General features: G+C 34.0%; 1 long non-coding RNA gene across 3 annotated transcripts in view; it reads left to right on the plus strand.

The window, feature by feature from the left end:
- LOC146872542 (uncharacterized) overlaps nt 1–22,500 on the plus strand; it is a 268,802-nt gene that overhangs the window by 4,302 nt on the left and 242,000 nt on the right. Inside the window, exon 2 of one of the 3 annotated variants that reach the window (XR_014982970.1) lies at nt 15,123–15,236. The exons of the other annotated variants lie outside the window; for them this stretch is intronic. This is a non-coding gene — a long non-coding RNA (uncharacterized LOC146872542). Of the gene's footprint in view, nt 1–15,122; nt 15,237–22,500 lie in introns of those variants that run through there. 3 annotated transcript variants of the gene reach the window in all.

Below are 22,500 nucleotides of genomic sequence, written 5' to 3' on the forward strand. Positions count from 1 at the left end.
GCTACTCTTTGCGGTTTATCGTGCCTTGTCACCGCACCGTAATTTCTATATACTTTAGACTTGCCCGTTGTACCCTTCATTCGTCATCATCATCATCATCATCATCATCATCATCATCATCATCATCATCATTATCATCATCATTATCATCATCATTATCATCATCATAGTCATCATTGTCGTCGTCGTTGTCGTCGTCGTCGTTGTCGTCGTCGTCGTATTCTCATTATAATCATTGCCGATTTCAAGACACTGTATATGTATAAGCTGATTGGTTAATTATCAGAAACCGATAAACTCTCGTATAAATTTCCTTCCCTTCCTCCATTCCTACCTCCCGCCCCCTCCCTCCCTCCCTCCCTCCCTCCCCCACCGTTCTCGTATGAAAACTCTCGTTAGTAATAAAAAAAAAAGAAAAAAAATGAAAAAAGAAAAAGAAGAGGGAAAATCGCGTCGCACGTATAATTGATTTATCGTTCTTAGTTCTAAGCAAGATAACACACGGACATAGAAGAGTCCGCGATAAGAGGGAATAAAAAAAGAAGATATATACGTACATATATATGTATATATATATATATATATATATCTTTTTTTTAGAGAGAGAGAGAGAGAGAGAGAGAGAGAGAGAGACGGATTGATCGAAGGAAGATCTTTCGGTAGTGTCAGTATTTTTGCAAGCTTTAACCCTAAGAGACGTTCTCGTTAGGTCTACATCGGACGACGAGCGTGTCGAGTGTCAGGGTAGAGAAACGCGATTGTAAACTTTACGACGTTTACCATGCACTACGAGGGATATACTTGGGAGGAAAAAGAATAACTATTTTTCTCGATTCTTATCTCTCTCGAACTTGTCGTCTACGTTCTCGAGAATGGATTATCTTGTAAAAGAAAGACCGCCTACGCTGATATACATATGTATATATATATGTATGTATATATACATATACACTTCGCGGAACATTGCTGCGAAATACGCTGTGATTCGATGTAAGGGGAAAAAAAAAGAAGAGTAAAAAAAAAAAAGAAAAAAGAAAAAAAAAAAAGAAAGAAAAAAAAAAGAGTAAATAAAAGAAACGAAACTTGTTCAAGCTATATCTCTTTATTATGTTCAACTCTACAAGTGGCCTTCCACTCGAAGGCGACGATCGACGTTCGGCAGAGCGTTCAATCTTGAAAAGCACGTTCTAACGTTCTATTGCTCGAAACTCTCTTCTTCTTCTTTTTCTTCTTCTTCTTCTTTTTCTCCTCCTTCTCCTTCTTCTTCTTCTTCCTCTTCTTCTTTTATTTTCTTTTTTCGTCCTCCTCTTCTCCTTCCTCTTTTTCCTTTATCTCTATTTTCTCACCAAGATGTTTCCCTAATCGTTCTAGTTTGCTTCGAACTTGATCATATATCGAGTTTGAGGAAAGATATATCGTACCTATAGAATAGTAGAACTTACTTCTGGTTCTCGACTAAGGTGTCTCTTGGCACCTTACTCGCGAGCGCCCCTCTTTATAAGGACCACTCGAGTTGTCTTGTCGCGTCGTCGTCTTTGAAATACCTTATACGACGATACATAGATCGAAGAGGGACGGTACCATACCGGTAAGCATCAGCTACGGTAAAAGTACTTTTGCTTAACCACCTTCTTCGGTGTATATGGTCGACGACGACGACGACGACGACGACGACGACGACTAGTACTCTCTATCTATCTCTATCTCTCTTTTACACATACACATATCTATACATTCTCTATTTTTTTTCTTTCTTTCTTTTCATTCCTTCCTTCCTTCCTTCCTTCCTTCCTTCTTTCTCTTTCTGTCACGGGTGCAAAGAGATCCAGCTGCTTCTTTGCACGGTGGCGCTTGCCAACTACTATCTCCCCCCTTGGATCGGTGAGTACGTGCTCGGAGTTAGCTCGTTTGCAACCGCATTCTTTTTTATCCTCACTGTTGCTTCCTTCCTTTCCCTTCGAAACGATGAACGTCGTTTTCGTCTTCTCTTCTTCGTTCTCTTCGTTGTGTCGTTTTCGTTTTCGTTGTCTTCGTTGTCTTCGTTGTCTTCGTTGGAGGACGTTCTTTCGTTTTTTTAACTCGACGTAAACAATCGAGAATGGGCAAAGAAAAAAAGAATATATATATATATATATGTGTGAGAGTGTGTGTGTGTGTGTGCGTGTGTGTGTATGTATGTGTATATGTATATATATATATATATAGTTCTGTTCATTCTAGTCAATGTAGAGAAAGAACTCAACTGATTACAGATTCAGATGCAACCGTCGACTTTGAATTTCCATTGATTCGCCATTATACGCGTTCGCGAAAGTGTAGATTTTTCAGGGTCGAATGACGCTTCGGAATATAACGGCCGTTACTTTCGAATAATCGCGAAGGTTACGATGATCGTAATTTTAAATGAGTTTTCGATCGGTATCTATACGATCTAGCCTATCTTACTTTGACATTTGGAATTAAACTGTATTCTCGTGCTTATGTTTGCGTTTGTTCTTAGTGAAGTTTTTTCTTTTCTTCTCTTTTTTTTTTTTTTTTTTTTTTCTTTTTATCTTGAAACCCTTATCGTTTATTAATTTTTCTTTTTCTTTTTTTTTGTTTGCTTGTAAACGATATAGTCATTTGTTCAATTAAAAAAAAAAAAAAAACAAAAAAATATTTATATATCTTGCGTAAATATACTGGTTTGAAAGTGTGTGATTAGTATAAGTGTGTGTGTATGTGTGTGTGTATATATATATAATGATAATAATAATAAAACGAAAGAAAAAGTTAAAATACAAGTATCATATAATTCAATCGTAAGAAAATAAAATAATCGATTTATCGAGATGTTTAACATAATATTTTTGTAGAAAAGAACAAATGTTTTTATTATTTTTTTTCTTTTTTTCTTTTTTTTTTTTTTAAATCGAGATTAAAAAATTATAATCGATCATTACGAACAATAACAGATCTTTCGTATTTATTATTTATAGCGTAAACATATGACGTAAGAATCGAATACGAATCGATCCCTAGAGAAACGCAATATTATTAGAACGTATATTATTATTCGATAATTGATCGAGATAGTCGAGTAAAATATTATATATTTTTCGATAAAAAAAAAACTTATCCGTCCATCCATCTATCTATCTATCATTTTTCTATTAAATTAATAATTTTATTATTTATTATTATTAATTATATTTTATTAATTATATTTATAATTCAATTGAACGAACAAATAACTGCAAGATAGATTTGATATTATAGATTTGATCTCATTCAATATATGTATATATGTTATATATATATATATATATATATATATATATATATATTATATTATATATTCTATATATATCATATTATATATCCTATATGAGCCGTTTATTTTGAAAGTGGCCTAAGTCCATTTATCTTCAAATCGAGATATTTAAGGGTTTGCGTTTCAGTGAATTTAAAAATATACGTATAGGATACTAATGAGTCATACTACTTAAGTGTATCTAAGGGTGTTAAATTTATAGTTCCTATTAAAATAGTGGCAATTATTAAATGAATAATATGCGTGTTCTTATCAAGAATGGAGTTAGGCCACTTTCAAAATTAACAATCAGATTCATTATAAAATTTGAAGGTGCTCAAGTCCATTCAACATAATTTAAGATGCTTCAAATTGAAAAAAATAATACTCAATTTATTTTACATATCTTTAAAACACTTCGAAAACACAATTTATGCGATTCAAAACATTTTTTAACAACATAACGTACAAAATTACAAACATAAATTTATTACAAAACAATTTACTACTCATCTAGATTTTGTGTGTGTGAAAGGGATTTGAAGAAATTATGATGTTCCGGTGGTATATATCGTAATAGGTCAATTATGTCCTTGAATTTTGCTATTGTAATTCGTCTGATATTTTTATACAGTGGTCTCAATACGATATTTTCGAACTTTCTTGGTCTACCCTGACGTGGTAATAAATTCAGGACTTTAAAATTTTCATTTTCATTCATTGATGTCTTATTGAAATAAGATCTATGATTTCCACATTATTTTCCAAAGTTTGGACAATTTTTAATCACATTAAAGCTACTTTAATGTTTCTATTTTGCCCGGCGCACATGTCACTGTAAGCTATAATGTGTCTTTTTATAATGTGTTTTTTTTTTTTTTTTTAAGACGAATATTGTTCTATAATTCTGTTTCTTTTTCGATTTTTTTTTTAAATCATTAGTTACTATTTCTTATAAGTATAAATGGAGTTAGGCCACTTTCAAACTAAACGGCTCATATTTTTTTATGTGTGTGTGTGTGTATATGTGTATTGTAATTAAAAGCAAATGTTATATAGATTTATGGGATTAGAAATGGAGTGCGCGTATGTGTTAGTGTTAACGTTTATACCAAAATACAGGACGGAATGGGGGATCTCGAATATCTATCGATGTCTCTGTCGTTTCTTGAATCTTCGCTACCTTGGCTCACCTTACATGCATACTTTTTCTCTCTTTCTTACACACGCACATATAGATCCACGTATGTACACACGCACGCACGTACGCACGGACGTATGCACGCACGCACATACACACAATCACGTTTTTTCCTCTCGTTGGAGCATATTTAGCATCGATTATGAGTCGACGATAGACCTACCAGATTGTACCTTACCTTTACCTCTCCCTTTCTCTCTCCCTCTTCCTCTCTCATTCTCTCCTTGACGTTGTTCAGCAGAGAGGGCAAGAGGAGATTCCAAAAGGAGTACGAGACACCGGGTGTGTGCGAGGAAAGAGGGAGGGAAGAAAATAGAAGAAGGGAGCACACAAGCACGGTTTCGAGTTACTCGCACGGTGGGCCCCAAACGTGAGGCCCCACTGTGAGGGCACAACGTGAGGGCAGACCTGCCAAAATCGCTTCGATATACCTCTCTCTCTCTCTCTCTCTCTCTCTCTCTCTCTCTCTCTCTCTCTCTCTCTCTCTCTCTCTCTCTCTTTTTTTTTCTCTATTTTTTTCTCTCTTGTTTTCGCTTACGGACCCTTCGTACCTGACCCCTCCTGATCCACCAGAGTCCTTTCTCGCCCGTTGAAAAGGTCTCGATTCGGTTGACCATTCTCTTTCTCTCTCTCTCTCTCTCTCTCTCTCTCTCTCTCTCTCTCTCTCTCTCTTTCTTTCTCTCTCTCTCTCTCTCTCTCTCTCTTTCTCTTTTCCTTTTTCCTTTTTTTTTCTTGGCTCCTGTCGATCGACAGATAATTATTTCGACCTTTCTCGTCTTCAAAGTATTTCTTGTTAATGCTGTAATTCTTAGTGATATGTGTATACATGTATATGTGTGTGTATGTATGGTTAGGTGGATGTGTGGGAGGAAGAGAGAGAGAGAGATAGAGAGAGAGAGAGAGAAAATATATATTGCTTTTCCAATAGGAATGATAAAAAATGAATCAAATCGTGTTAATAATAATAAGACGAATTTAATTTGAAAAAAATCTATTAATATATCCGATCTAATTATCAATTCGTTAAAATAAAATTCCTAATGGATATGGAAATGATTAAAATAAGATGGAAGGATTTTAAATGATAGGAAAACATTTTTATTATCTTTATTAATATTGTATTGATTGTAAATTTGTTAATTTAGATCGTAACGATCGTAACATCGTTAATTTCATTACGATTTATTCATTATCTATAATAAGATATTGAGTAATTCGAATCAGTTCGATAACGTATTAACGATAAGTTCCAAAATTTTAATAAAAATTAATCATAAATCCATAAATAAATGTTCGAATATTCAATGATATATTTGTTTGCTTCGAATTGATAAGAACGATCGACAGCCCAGACCAAGTTTCACGATCATGGATCTCCAACCCTTCTGTTTTTCTTTTCTTTTCTTTTCTTTTTTTTTTTTCTCTTAACAACGTCGTCGTTAAGTGCCGTACTTCGAGGCATGTTTTATATTATTCTTTATCGTTTCTTTTTTATATTTTTACCTTTTTTTATTTCTCTCTCTCTCTCGTTTTCTTTCTTCATTGCTCTCCACCCAACTCCCAACCTACTCCACCTCCATCTTTCTTCCTCCTCGTTGGTTACCCTTAAAAACTTAGTAATCGCCCTAACCAAAGTTGTAAGCGTACGGAGTTGTTAACGTTCTAGGGATTGTATGTATTTATGTATGTACGTACATAAGTTTGTATATATATATATATATATGTATATATATATATATATATATATATATATATATATATATGTACGTACGAATGAGAGAGAGGGAGGAAGAGGGAGAGATTGCAAACGGTCAGAAAAGAATCTTCGAGTGGGGAAATCAAAGGCCCTTGAGCCCCAATTTCCTTTCCTTTTGACACGAAACTACCGTGCCCCCCACCCGCCCTTCCCCCCGATGTTACTACTACTACTATTACACTACTACATACATACATACATACGTACATACATACATACATACATAAATATATACATATATGTATATATTGTATATAATACGTTACGTAGAGGGTCGCTCACACATACGGATATACATAGAGGACACGTACAAGTTTATATACAACCAACAAATTCCCTTTTCTCGAAGAGCCAGAACGAACTCAACGGGATTTAATTAATCGGATTCGTTGCGTCCCGACGCTCTTTCATCCTTCGACCTTTAAACGACATACATATATGTAGGTACCTACCTATCTACTACATTACATACATATGTACGTCGCAATTAGATCGTTCCGAAGGACATGAAAAGCTCTTGCAAGCTCGTTGCCTGGAGCACTTACGAGTAACGGTCGAAAGGGGAAAATTACTTGTATTTATTCTCTCTCTTTCTCTCTCTCTCTCTCTCTCTCTCTCTTTCTCTTTTTCTTTCTCTCTCTCTCTTTCTTTGTTTTATATTTTATATTTTATTTTGTATTTTTTTTTTTTTTTATTTATTTTCTTTTCCTATAATTTGAGTCAATTTCGATGTTGATAATTAAACGTTATCAGTGATGACATATACATAAATGATTAACCGTTTGAGTCTCAGACGGTATAATTGAAAAAACACTATTGAAGAATCCCAAACAGCGTAACCGCGCTTTTCCTATATATATTTGAAAATACCTAAGCAGCACGATAGCTCTTGTTTAATTTTATATTGAGAAATACCAAACAGCGCGATAGCGCCTATTGTATGAGGTAAGGAACGTGATTTTCGTATTTTTTTCATCGCTTTGAAAAATTTGACAATCCGCACCGTCAGTTGTCCACAATGCTCAAAATATGCTAGGTTTTCTCAACATAAAATCTGAACAGCGCGATCGCGCTGCTTGGGACTCAAAAGTATAATTGAATGATTATGCGTATTTCCTTTCTTTCTTATATTCTTTCTTATTTTTTTTTTTTTTTTTTTTTTTACGATGCGTTTACATAGGAAAATAATAAAATTCGATACTCTCGATATAAATGATACTTCGCAAAAATATTAAGCTGCCTATAGTGCATACGAATTGATAGATTAACTTTGTTACGACAAAAATAATAATAATTATTATTATTAATTATTAATTATATATCATCGTATTTGTAGTTTTTAAATTACATATAATTGTAATTATAGTTATTAAATGATGCAAACGCATGACCCGTATGCGACTTAAAATATTCTAGATTTTTATTTTCTTTAATATTTATTATGGTTATATATTATTGATCGTTCAATATTACTATATCGAGTATGATCGTTCACAGAATAATATCATTTTATAGATTATAATAATTTTCGATTATGTCATATACACCACCGTGGTATATATACCGAGGTATATCGTTCGTAATTTTAATTCAGAACACATTATTAATATGAATTAAATTCATTAGATTACATGAGCTGTCCCAAAATCGAACACGCAAAGGATTAAATAAAACGTTAATATTCTCTCTCAGGAATATATATATATATATATATATATATATATATATATATATATGTATGTATGTGGTATATGTAAATATAAATATTAAAATTCTTTCACGTTATTTTAAGAATTTCATGAATTAATATAACACTATACGTAGACATATTTGATCGAAAAAAAATTATCTTATTGGCAGGATGGTAATATGATATTTATTGTTTATGAATAAAGAAGTTGATTCATTATATCGATTATCGATTCGATCGGTTTCGAGTCGAATCCTTTGAAAATAACCATTTCTATTTTCTTTTAACAGATCCCTTGCGTTTTTAAAAACCAATACCTCTGTTAGCTGCTCTTTATATATAGGTATATATATATATATATTTTTTTTTTTTTTTTTTTTTTTATATTTATTTGATGTAGTCGATGACGTAGCGTGGAACGTCACGCGGATCAAAGCATGGTAAACAATTTTTGCCAATTCTTGCCGTTCGCAACGAATGTATTAATTAACGAGTTAGAGAACGAATGCAACCCAGACGCGAATGCGTTTCGTCCGGTCTGCAGTTATAACCACTACTAGGCAATATCCAAAAATAATGTAGCCGCAAGGTGGACAGTCTTCCCTCGTTTTCGACATCTCGATTATTTCAGTTCGCTGAGCAAAAAAGAAAAAAAAAAAAAGAAAAGAAAAAAAAGCAAGAAAAGAAAACGAGAAAAAAGAAAAAAAAAAAGAAAAAAAGAAAAAAAAAGAAAGAAGAAAAAACAAGTAAACAGAAAAAACAGCGAAAAAGTAGAGAGGAGAAAAAGAGACAGAGACAGAAACAGAGATAAAGATGAAGATATATATATATATATATATATATATATATATATATATATATATATATATGTATATATAAAGAAAGAGAGAGATAGATAGACAGACAGGAAGGTTATGCACGGTTTGCGTCTCTCCATAAAGTTTTGCCGTCGTTCGTCGCGGCGGAACGATGTATTTCCCTGAGGACATATGCACTGTGAGCCCGTATAGTATGTACAACACCGTCTAGACCGAGAACGTTATGGGTTCAAAATTTCAAAAGCAGAAATCTACCACTCAATTGCACGACAGATAGAGAAAAAGATGAAAAGAGAGAGAGAGAGAGAGAGAGAGAGAGAGAGAGAGAGAGAGAGAGAGAGAGAGAGAGAGAGAGAGAGAGAGGAGGAAGGAGAGAGGAGGGAAAAGGAGAGATATAGAAATAATAAATTAATAAAAGTAATGATAAATTTATTTATATAATGATATTTGATTATGTATTTCTGACAAGATTTATTCAGATTTTTTCTTATGCAGTTACGAGATTTAGAAAGTATCTTAAGTCTCGTTACCGAATGAAGAATTATTTAGTATATATTAATATTAAATGTTGCTTCTAACGGATATATATATATATATTTTTTTTTTTTTATAAATAAGAAAAAATGTTATATTAATATTAATATAAAAATAAATCTTATTAATATAAAAATAAATTTTATATTAATAAGAATTAGCTTTAACCATTTTTTTTCTGTTTTTACAAAATGGATTTGTTCCACTTTCACAATCAACTATATGTATATATATATGTGTGTGTGTGTATAATGAGTTATTGGTAATTACGAATAATTATCGTGGGATAATGATTTGTCGTTTGATTAATATTGAAAAGGATAATAAAAATATGATGATTTCAATGATTGTCGTTTAAGATCTTCAGTTTGCATTTTGAACGAACCATTTGGCATACGAGAATAAAATATATAAATAGATAGAGAGAGAGAGAGAGAGAGAGAGAGAGAGAGAGAGAGAGAGAAAGAGAGAAAAAGAAGATTGCAAAAATCATCATGATCATGTTCTCCCAAAGAAATTTCCTATAATTTCCGTGATCGGAAAGACGGAAACGATGATTCGATCGATGACTCTCTTTCGAGGACCGATTCTGCTGACTATTCGAACGGTCGCTAAAACTCGCGTGGGATTCTCAGTCTTGGTTCTACCTCGGCCGAGGAGGGTTATTCAAGATATCACGACGACGACGACCGGTTTTTCGGTTCGAGTTATTTACAGGTACGAGAAGAAATAAAGAGAGAGTTATCGAGATTCACTTAATTTGAAAAAGAAAAATTGCATAAGATAAAAATGTCTCTTCCATACGTTTCTCTAGTGGTATTAAAATAAAAAGAAACAAAAGAAAAAGAAAAAAAAAAAGAATATAAGAAAAAGAAGAAAATTTTGCCCGAATATATAAATCAGAACGGTGGTAATAAATTAACTTCAATACTTAACTACAAACATAAAATTATAATTAATCGTAAAACCTTTAACATACCCGTACGAGTTTTCAATCTACAAGAATGAATATATAAAACTGACGAATTTTTTTTCTTTCCTTTTATTTAGCTTTTTTTCTTCTTTTTTTTTTTTCTTTTTTTTTTCTTTTTGATTTTTCTTTTTCTTTCCCTTCGTATTCAAATGTATTTCAATGAAATAATGAATTAAAATATAAAATATTATTTTCCCGATATATCCTATATGAGTTTTAAATAACATATGCAATGTGTATATATATAATATATACATGTATATATGTATACATATATATATATATATATATATATATATATATATATATGTATATATCGTAGTTGTAAGATAAAGTTATAAATTCGTATATAATATTAGTTTCGAAATCGTAATAATCGATATAATATTGTTGACATTAAGTTTTGTTTTTCTTCTTGAAAGGATATAAAATGGCGGCGGATATGCTCTAGTGACAAATACAAGACTCTTTATATTCAGTCGGTAATATAATTAGGTCCGACGTAGTTCTTGGAAGGTCGGTCTATCGAAAAGAGACGGGTCCGTGGAATCGGGCTCCGCGGATACAACCACACCATTTCTATCTTCCTCTCTCTCTCTCTCTCTCTCTCTCTCTCTCTCTCTCTCTCTCTCTCTCTCTCTCTCTCTCTCTCTCTCTCACTTTATCTTTTTCTGTTTCTGCCGGAGGTTAAAGTTGGACAAAAAATTTGCCTTATTCGTCGGGCCCGCCCATCCGTCCATCGGTCCGTCCGTTCATCCGTCGGTCCGTCTATCCATCTATCCGTTCATCCGTCCGTATCCAGCCGCAACGTAACAGGATTCGAACGAGAAAGAGAGAGAGAGAGAGAGAGAGAGAGAGAGAGAGAGAGAGAGAGAGAGAGGTAGAGAGAGAAAGAGAGAGAAAGAGAAAGAGATAGAAAGCGGAAAAGAGAAAGAGAAAAAGAGAGAGAGAGAGAGAGAGAGTGAGAGAGAAAGAGATACATAGACTTTGACTCTCGATCCTTAAACGAACGGGATAATCAGGATATACTCGTAATAAAAGCGCTTTTAACTTCTCTGTCGTGGATCGGCGCTTTATATAGCTATAAAATGAAATAACGACTCAGCGCTAATTCCCTGTCTGTTCTCTTACCGACGCGTGATTTATAAAACGGGTTACATCGTCGACAGATTACTCGTCCTACTTCCCTTACCCCCTCCCCTCCCTATCCCTACCATTAGTCCTATCCCTATTCCTAGCCCTAGCTCTAACCCTAACTCTATTCCATCCAATTTTATCCCATCCCATCTAACCCCATTCCACTATACCCCACCCTATCTCACCCCATCCCACCTAACCCCATTCCATCCTACCTCATCCTATCCCACCTCACGCCACCCACCATCACTACTACTGGTACTACAATCATCTATCTATCTTTCTACTTCTATTTATTTTCTTTTCACATACACAACGTTTTTCATGAAATTATATTTTACGACGACGTTGCGTGCCATTTTTATCGCTGCCGGATTTAGAGACTCCTCTGAAGCTTGAGATTCGCTTTTTTTTTTTTTTTTTTTTTTTTAATGCTGCTGAAAACAAACAAACAAAAAGAGCAAGGTGAAGAAAAGGAGAAGAAAAAGAAGAAAAAAGTTGGTTTACCAATCAGGCAAAACGTTTCGTTCTTTTTTTTTTGTTTTCTTTTTTCGTTTTTCTTTTTTTTGTTTTTAATCGTTTCGTTTCCCTCGTTTGTTTCGTTCTGTTTTTTTTTTGTTTTCTTTTTGTTTTTTTTTTATTTCTCCTCGTCGTCAGAGCGTTGCGTACTTTTTCTTTTTGTTTCATTCCTTTTTTTTTTCTACGTTTTTTCTTTTCTTTTTTTTTTTTTCTTTTTTTTTCTTCAGAGATCGAGCCTATCGGTCGGTCGGTCGGTACCGCTGAAGATATATTTTATTCTTTTGATTTTTATCCTCTTCATACGGATATATATATATATATATTTTTTTTTTTTTTTTATTGTAAACGCGTGATAGGTTTGTTATTCGAAATTGTTAATGATGGATAAGAAAATCACGATGTGTTCTTGATACTCCGAGTGTTACGTAACTGAATTAAGCCCCAAGAGTATCCTGTTCACTCGAAGCTTAGAAAAGCAGAGATGGGATGCGTGCGGAACGTTAATCTTGATAATTTCCAAGTGCCGATTCGTGTACACACATACACAGATAGACGTATATGTGTAGGTATCTCTATTGAACGAATAATGCGTAGGCGAATCGACGAGAGAATCGAAAGCTAAGTACACACACACACACACACACACACACACACACACACACACATATATATATATATAGGCATGTCGTATAAGTGAGATAGAGAGAAAAATAGAGACAAAGAGAAAGAGAGATAGAGAGAATGATATTGCGACGATAGATATCGATCATCATCCAGTTCGTAAGAAAATCTATTTCGAAAAACAAGTGCCCGTTGTATTAATCGAAACAGAATCCGTCGAAATAATAACCCCATTGATTATATTGAAAGTAATCTTTTAAGAAAACGCTTAGAAAATTTGTTTATTTATTCAACGGCACGTTCATTCATTTCTTTTATTCTCCATTTAATAAAGTTGAAATATTTTATGATAAACAGTTTACATTATCTTATAATGAATACTTGTGTACAATGTGTGAATGTTTATTTTAAAGGTTAACGAAAAATTTTTCAAAGACTTCGTCGTACTTTCAGATCTATCTAATCTTTTGTCAAAAGATGAAAAACAAGAGAGAGAAAGAGAGAGAGAGAAAGAGAAAGAGAGAGAGAGAGAGAGAGAGAGAGTGAGAGAGAAAAAGAGAAGAAAAAGAATAAGAGGGAGTGAAAATAGTCGAAGCGTATCTTTATTCAAGGTCCTCTTAAGAGGCGAAAGAAAAACACAACAATGTTATAACGACAACGTCAACGATAACGTCGACGAAGATGGACGAGAGTCAGTTCGAACCAGACTAATTCCAGACTCGTTTCTTTCTTTAATTCCTTTCGACGAATAAGAAGAATCGTAGTAGTAGTAGTATAAGTAGTAGTAGTAGCAGTAGTAGTAGTAGTAGTAGTCGTAGTCGTAGTAGTCGTCATAGTCGTCGTCGTCAGTGGTGAGATGAAGGTGTAGAAATAAGAGGGATAATACTCTCGTTCTCATCCTGATCCCTGAATCCTTAGGCATAAGGCAAACCGCAGAAAAAGTCGCTCATTACGAAAAGTATAATCCTCTCTGCTGCCGAAGGATAAAACGACTACGGATTCTCATTGTCAGCGAGAACCGAGAGTAAGGTACGACGTATATACTACCTATCTACCTACCTAACTAAGGATGGAACTCCTCGTTGCTTTCGAATCTCTCGAAGGAACGAATTTCGAAAGCCCCATTCTTTTCTACGAGAACGATGAGGAGGAAAATAAAAGGTGGAGGAGAACGAGAAGTAGAAGGAGGAGAAGGAGAAGGTGAAGGAGGAGGAGGAGGAGGAGGAGAGAATGACTACGACAACACTTGAGGTTGGATCCGCGAGGCTCAACCGATCGTCGTGACTCATTCTGTTTCTCGGGCGAACTTCATATAAATTCATCTTGTCCGTTCTCGTCCCCCCCCCCTACCCCCCTATCCCCTCCCGTCCCACTCCACCGCCCTTCATTTTTCCCCACCAGTACTTTCTTTCTCATTTCCCCGTACGCCACGATTTCCGTTTCGTGTAATTTCGTCGACGACGATACTGAGAAACGTTATTATCGGTCAAACTCATAATTACGACACCTTCGTTTGACGAAGTTAACCTAAGAAATCGCTTTTGTTGTTACTGTTGTTGTTGTTGTTGTTGTTATTATTATTATTATTATTATTATAATTATTATTATTATTATTATTATTATTATTGTTAATGTAACCATAATTGTTACTGATTACTGATTATTGTTACTGTTGCTCTCGTTGGTTTCTCTTGTTCTCGGTGCAAGTATGCACCGAATGAGAATGGTCGTGGAAGAAGGGAAGGCATCGAGAGAACTCGGCCGAGCGGCCAATTAAGGCGTGTTGCGGCAAAAACCAACGGACGTCGTGTTTGCACAGGTCATTGGCTATAACGAGAAACGAGTATCAAGTCCGTGTTAAATAATTATATATATCATGGCTGGTATCGTAGATCGTAAAACCTTCCTTCTCCCTCACCCCTCTCTCTCCCCCCTTTCTCTTTTACCTTCTTCCTTCTCTCTCTCTCTCCCTCCCTCTCTCTCTCCCTCTCTTTCTTTCTCTCTCTCTCTCTCTCTCTCTCTCTCTCTCTCTCTCTCTCTCTCTTTTTCTCTATTCGTGCATTTATTTTATATTTTTCATGATTACAGATTGAAAATAAGAGGAACGATTTATTTTATAATACAATTTGGAAACATTTTGAAATCTACGAACTGATGCAAGTTTCTCTCATTCTTTTATTCCCTCTCTATCTTTCTCTCTCTCTTTCTTTCTTTCTCTCTTTCTCTCTCTCTCTCTCTCTTTTATCTTTTTCATAATTTCAAATCGAAAACGATGACGAAAATTAAGAGGATTGATTTATTTTATAATAAATTTGAAAACTATCTGGAATCTATGAACCGATGCAAGTTTCATTCTTTTATTCCCTCTCTTTCTCTCTCTCTCTCTCTCTCTCTTTCTTTTATCTTTTTCATAATTTCAGATCGAAAGCGATGACGAAAATTAAGAGGAATGATTTATTTTATAATAAATTTGAAAACTATCTGGAATCTATGAACCGATGCAAGTTCTCTCTCTCTCTCTTTTTTCCTTCTCTCTCTCTCTCTTTCTTTATCTTTCTTTTATCTTTTCTTGTGCTTTCAGATTGAGAACGATGACGAAAGTGAAGAGAAATAATTTATTTCAAAATGAATTTGGAAACTTTTTTGGAACGAACCGATGCAAGTTCCTTTCTCTCTCTCTCTATCTCTCTTTCTCTCTCTCTCTCTCTCTCTCTCTCTCTCTCTCTCTTTTTCTTTTATCTTTCTCACGCTTATAAATCGAATGTAGAGAAACGATTAATTATCGGAACGAATTTGGAAACCTTTAGGAATCCATAAACCGATGCAAGTTTCTTCTTCTTTTTTTTCTTCTTTATTCTTTTTTCTTTTTCTGTTTTTTTTTCTTTTTTTTTTTCTTTTTTCTTTTTTTGTTCTAAAAGGAGTTCGTACGAATATATCGGACGGTCGAGAATCCTCGTAATAGTTTAGAACGAAAGAGAACGATTCCTCGATTCCGACGGCAAGGCAATGCCGATGGAATTTTCGTTGGATCATCCTACACGATCGTAAATGTCGTAAATAGTTGCCGATGACTGGTTTTCTCAAATAGTTCGTCTCGTCGTGTTTTAATCTTTATCTATGAACAACATCGGAATTTTCGAAGACGCAAAGAGCCGTAACGATCGATAAACGGTTATAAGCCTTTAGGTATAGATATTAGAATTAGTTGAACACGGTCGATCGAGTCAAACGGGAGGAGAGCCTTTCGCTACCGAGAATCGATCTTTCTTCTCGATCCTCGTCCTACGAAGGATCGACCGGTTAGAATTATGGAAACCTTACTATCTCTTCCAAATCTTTTTTCTCTCTCTCTCTTTCTCTCTCTCTCTCTCTCCCTCTTTCATCCTTTTTCTCTTTATCTTTTCTTTTTCTCTCTTTTTTTTTGTTTTATTTCTTTTTCTTTTTTACGGTTAAGTCCTTACGAAGAAGTTATAAACTTTCTAAAAAAGATGATGACGATAATGATGATGATGATGATGATGATGATGATGATGATAATGGTAGTATTGTTATTGTCGTTAAGTATATAATTTTTTAAATAAAAATATATATATATATATAAGATTTATAATTACGACGAGTAAGGATATTTAAAGTTTTTTTCCCTTTGTACATATCATTTGAAGTTACGTGAAACAATTACTTCCCGTATTCTTTCGTATCTTTAATTACACGAAATAATTTAAATAATTGAGATAATTCAATCGCGTAGATTTTTAAAAAATAAACGTCTCGAACTTCTCACCCTCTTATAAAATATATACTAATATCAAATATAGTAATATTAAAAATTAGATATATTTACTAATATTAAATAACGATTTAATCGTTTAAATATCGTAAAATATTTTTTCATTTATAAATTTAATTTTAATTAATTTATTTATTATTACCTTTATTCATTTCGACTTTAACAATCAGAAATAGAACACAACGAAGCGTAACGTAACGGTAACATGATGTTGGTTGTTTCGGACGAAGGAGGTCGAAATTTTGTTAAAAAAAAAAACAAAAAAAAAAAAGCAAAAAACAAAACAGAAAAGAAAAAAAACCCTCTTCATAACGTTAACACACATATTCAAGGACACCAGAAATAATCTCGGTTTCTCTTTTCTCTACGCTTGTGAGCCCTTGATAGCCTTCTGAAAAATGAACGAAAAAGAAGCTATCTACTTCAGAATGGGCCATGTGCGCGCTACGTAAAAAGGTTCTCTTATTTTCGGATATACGCACTCGAGTAGAATTCCATGGCGATTCCTCGATCCCGGGGGCATCCAATTCCAGAAAAAAAGTTTCAATCTAGTGGCACCGAAACGTCCACGTTTCCTCTCCTATGCGTTACCTACGTATTCTCCCTGAGGAATCTTACGGAATCGAAGGAGAAGTTGGAGGAGAGCTTGAGAGAGGTTAGGTGAAATTGGGAGAGGTTGGGAGAGGTTGGGAGAGATTGAGGGAGGAGAGGTGGAAGAGGAGGAGGAAAACCAGGAGGAAGAGCAGGAGGAGAAGGAGGAGGAGGAAGAGAAGGAGGTGGAGGAGGAGGCATTGCTTGATTCTTCCCAACTACAAGAAGATAAAGAAGAAGAAGAAGAAGAAGAAGAAGAAGGACGAAGAGGAAAAAGAAGAGAAAGAGGTGGAAGAGGAGGAAGAAGGGAAGCAGAAGTCGGCTGGCTGACACGAGCTAAGAATCTAAGCCAATGTTACGCTCGAGTGGACAATATTTTCTTCCCCTTAGTTTCGAAAAGCAAGGGCATAGCACTGAGAAGGTACGATGTGGGACATACTACGGGGAAGAAGGGATATTATTCGCGTTGGAAGTGAAACTCGATGGGAGAGAACCCTTCTCTTTCTTTCTTGAAGCGAAGCGAAGGGCGATCCTTCTATTTTTTTTCTTTTTTTTTTTTTTACGGAGGAAAAATCGAATAAACGTTCGATTTTTTTTCTCTTTCATTTTTTCTGTTTCTTATTTTTCTTTTTTTTATTTTTTATTCGATTATCTCAAATGTATTTAATCCTTTGTATTATAAGATACGGAAGGGGGGAATAGGGGTGGGAAGGGAAAGGTAGGGGAAAGAATCTTCGCTGCTATAATAAGCCATCTTTATCTTTTCTCTCTCTTTCTCTCTCTCTCTCTCTCTCTCTCTCTCTCTCTCTCTCTCTCTCTCTTTATAGAAATCTTAATTCAAATCTAATAAGAAAGATCAGTTTTATTGAAAGATTGCTTTCATAAATTATATATAAATGTAAATTAAATAAATATTAATAATATTTATTAATAAATATTCATTAGCTAATATCTCAATACACGTGGGATGGATATTAGAAATAAATAAAAAAAAAAAAAAAAAGAGAGAGAAAAAAAAGAAGAAAGAAGAAGAAAAAAAAATAATCGTCGAATTAAAATCAATTATAGAAATGAATAAATTTAGAAAAGGGATTTAATTGGTAATCACAAAAGGCAAAATTAATTGCATCAATTAAGATAAAATTATATTTATTCTCTTCACTGTTTTTCTTTTTTTTCTTTTCTTTTTTTTTTCTTTCTTTTATCTTTTTTTTTCGTATGCCAATTGACGTAACACAAACGTTGAAGTTGTTTTAACGTCGTTATAAAAAGGAAACGAAAAAAAGAAAAGAAACGAAAAGAAAAGAAGACAAAGAGAGAGAGAGAGAGAGAGAGAGAGAGAGAGAGAGACAGATAGAGAGACAGATAGAGAGAGAGAGAGAGAAAGAGAGAGAAAAAGAAAATAAAAGTCGAACGAGCAAATGGCGTTTTTTACGAGGCATCGCATCACCATAACGGTTCTCTTCTCGCTCCGTTGGATCTTCGTTTGGCGAATGTCGCGTGATTCGAGCTTGCATCCGCTTAAATGCACTTCCTGTCGCGGCGCGAAATTCGAATCCGAAATAGTGCTTGGTAAAACACGGTTCGATTCCGTCGATCGTAAACGTTCGGTAAAATGTTTTTCTTTGATGTAGAGGATAGTTTTCCTCCCGGAAGTTTTATCGTACGAACAAAGGGATCGATCGATCGAATGATCCAACGAACGAACGAACGAACGAACGAACGAATGAACGAACGAACCAAGGAACTTTTTGTTAGTTTTAAAAGTAGCTCACGATAAATTGACGAACCATTAAACTTCAAGAATTTAAAGATTTTCATTTGAAAGAACCAATATCGTTCGCGATAGTACGCGATATGTACAAATTATGCTTTTAAGAAGTATTTCCAGTTCGAAGTGTCCTTGGACATTTTCATGCGTTTATCTTATCGGGACGAATAAACGTAAGTACTTATGTCCGCTTTTAAATGCGTCGCGAAGTAGTCGATACTCATAGAGAGGACAAGAGATTGGAAGATAGAGAGAGGGTGTATGTATGTATGTATGTACGTGTGTGTCTGTGTGTGTGTGTGTGTATGAGAGAGAGAGAGAGAGAGAGAGAGAGAGAGAGAGAGAGAGAGAGAGAGAGAGAGATGCATTTTCAGAAAGGACAACAACTACATTAGATTCAAGCCTTTGGAAGAAACCAGTTTCCGTATTTGTTATCGTACGATCGCGTGCGAGTCTCACTCGGCGTTTTAACGTCATGCTTCGTTAATGTTCCAACAAAAGCATCGGGCATGCGTTCGCGCGAAAATGATACTTGCCGTGTTATTTGTTCGACGATTGACATCTTCAATGTCGACAGATATCGATCCATGTTCTGTCACTTCGAATAAATCAATTAGTAATATCGAATGTTAGTAATAATAATAATTGAGAGAAAAAGTAAAAGAACAGTAAATAAAAAAAAAAGAATTATTTTATTTGTTCGCTCGTTTATTTATTTATTTATTTTTATTATTTTTTATTTATTTATTTATTTATTTTTATTATTTTTTATTTATTTATTTATTTATTTTTATTATTTTTTATTTATTTATTTATTTTTATTATTTTTTATTTATTTATTTATTTATTTTTCTTTTATTGTTTCGTTAAGCTCGTACATAATAATGGAGAAAAGGATTACAATTATACAATATTAATGTTTGAAAACTAAAATTAGAAAAAAAAAAAAGTAGCAAAGAACAAAAACTCTAAAAAGAAAAAAAGAAAACATGTGCGTTAGTACGATTTTTCTCCTATTATAAATTATAATAGGAATATAGAGAGAGATAACCTATGTCAAACTTGATACATATATTTAATTTTATAATTAATAAATTCTTAGGAAGGATGATAAAATAAATAACAATATTAATTTGATAGCCAAACGATAGAATAGACGTTAGAGAGTAATTGTGTATAATAATTGATAAAACAATAAAAATAGTGAATAGCCTGTTAAACGTGATAACCTCGGCAAAGAGAGATACAGAGAAACATATACAGAGAGAGAGAAGGAGAGAAGGAGAGAGAGAGAGGGAGAGAGAGAGAGAGAGAGAGAGAAGGAGAAAGAGAGAGAGAGAGAGAGAAGAAAATCGATTGGATTTTCGATAAAAGAGTGAACCCGATTGAGCTCGGTGTGTACTTACCCATCCATCCAAGAGTTCGTATGTCCTGGCGGATCATTGCCGATGGCAAGACGGCCTTTTTCTCTCCTCTTCTTCTAATCACCGATCCCTACGTTCTCCGATCAACGATGGCCACGCGATCCTGTTAAGCCAACCAGCGAGCCAGCGAACGAACGAACGAACGAACGAACGAACGAACGAGCGAGCTAGCGTCGGCGGCGGCGTTCCATGTTAAATAGCGATCTCTTTCTAGACGGCTTTGGCGAACTTCGAAGGATCACTTCCGGAATAATTTCAATCGTGAGAACGTGTCGCCCGAGCTAAGAGAACCAACATCAGCAGAAGCAAAACCGAGCTTGATATATGTATGTACGTTCGTTGTGGATACCCACGTATTAGAATTTAATGCCTTAGAGCGATCTCAACGTTGCTCCTATTAACGGAACCCCATGCGACTCGATTTATCGTGGCACGTCACGACAGGGAAGAAGACGACGAAGACGACGAAGACGACGACGACGACGACGACGACGACGACGACGAGAAAGACGTCTACGAGAGATTCGTCTCTCTCTCTCTCTCTCTCTCTCTCTCTCTCTCTCTTTCTTTCTCTCTCTCTCACACACTCTTTGAAGAAGGTTCAAAACTAAATCACATGTCGTCCATGTCGCGACGTCTCTTCTTCTTCTTCTTCTTATTTTTATTTTTATTTTTATTTTTATTTCTATTTTTATTTTTATTTTTCTTTTTCTTTTTATTTTTATTCTTTTTACGTCACTCTCCTTGCTTCTTCCTAGACTTTTTTTTTTTTTTCTTTTTCATATAACTACTTTTTACTTCAACTTTAGAGTTTTAGAATTTCTTAACGATGGATACCATATTAGAATGCTCCATTTACATGTATATAATACGAGATAGATATACATATGTTGAATGCACGTTTTACCTTTCTAACGTTTGGCCAGTACTCTGATTTATCGATCGATTTCGTAGGATCATTTGATGGTAAAGGAGGAGGAAGGGATAAAAGAAGGAGGAGGAGTATAGGAAGAAAAACGAGAGATTTATTTGGTAAGGACGTAAACTATATCGTCGTATATCTTCGTGTATGATACTTTTTAAGGCCCGTTTAAAAGGTTTCTCATTCGAGAACGAGCTTCTGCTTTCTCACGGTGATGGAAGAGAACGATGGATAACGATAGCACGTTTTATTCCAGTCCTTTCGTCTGTGGTTACATTAAACTCTTGCTCTGGGACATATATAATTGATTCGTTATTTGCTTTAAATATAATAATATATAATATATAATAGTATATAATAAATAATAATAATAATAATAATAATAATAATAATAATAATAATAATAATAATAATAATAATAATACATAAATATAATATATAATATATAATAATAATCATAATGATAATACATAAATATAATATATAATAATAATAATAATAATAATAATAATAATAATAATAATAATAATACATAAATATAATATATAATATATAATAATAATCATAATGATAATACATAAATATAATATATAATAATAATAATAATTATAATAATAATGAAGATGATGATGGCGATGACGATGACGATGATGATTAGTATTATCAATATTATTATTATTATTATTATTATTATTATTATTATTATTATTATTATTATTATTATTATTATTATTATTATTTTTCTTTTTTTTTTTTTTATTATTACTAGATGAATATGAAAAAGAAAAGAATTCTTTATTCTAAATATTGAAAGGATAATAAATATAAATATAAGCGTATAGAGATTTCTGTTAAGTGAAGATTTTTTTTTCAAGGGATTTAAAATATAAATATGAGATCGAAATGATTTTTTATTATTTCTCTTTTGTCGAGAGGAGACGAAGAGAAAAGAAAAAAAAAAGAAAAAAAAAAAGAAAAAAAAAAAAAAAAAGAAAAAAAAATTCTTTCGCAACCTAGAAGGTTAGTTCGTACTTATTATATATCGATAGTTTCGTCAACTCGTCGGGACGAGTTCTCATCGTCCCGTTTTATCCCTCGGATCTGTTTTTCAGTCTGCGCATCCCCTTTAACTAATATATTTGGAGCCTGGGGCCCGCCATTGTAATACCCACCGAATACACAATAATCCCAGGCCGCTGCCTCTCTTGGTTCGTCTCTCCCTTTACTCCCGACCTTCTCTCTCTCTCTCTCTCTCTCTCTCTCTCTCTCTCTCTCTCGTTCTCGCCCTCGTTAGTTTTCCCTCCGTCGAAGCGTCTCTCTCTCTCTCTCTCTCTCTCTCTCTCGTTTTTTTTTCTTTCTCTTTCGGTAGAAGCAGTGGCAGCATCAACAACGCCGCCACGCAAGAGCAAGCTGAAGTCAGCTTTTTAATCACAGAGTAAACGCGACTGTTCTCCCCTTTCT

The sequence above is a fragment of the Vespa mandarinia genome, chromosome 14 (assembly GCF_050613455.1).
Source record: "Vespa mandarinia isolate Hongniang chromosome 14, ASM5061345v1, whole genome shotgun sequence".
Lineage (NCBI taxonomy): Eukaryota > Metazoa > Arthropoda > Insecta > Hymenoptera > Vespidae > Vespa > Vespa mandarinia.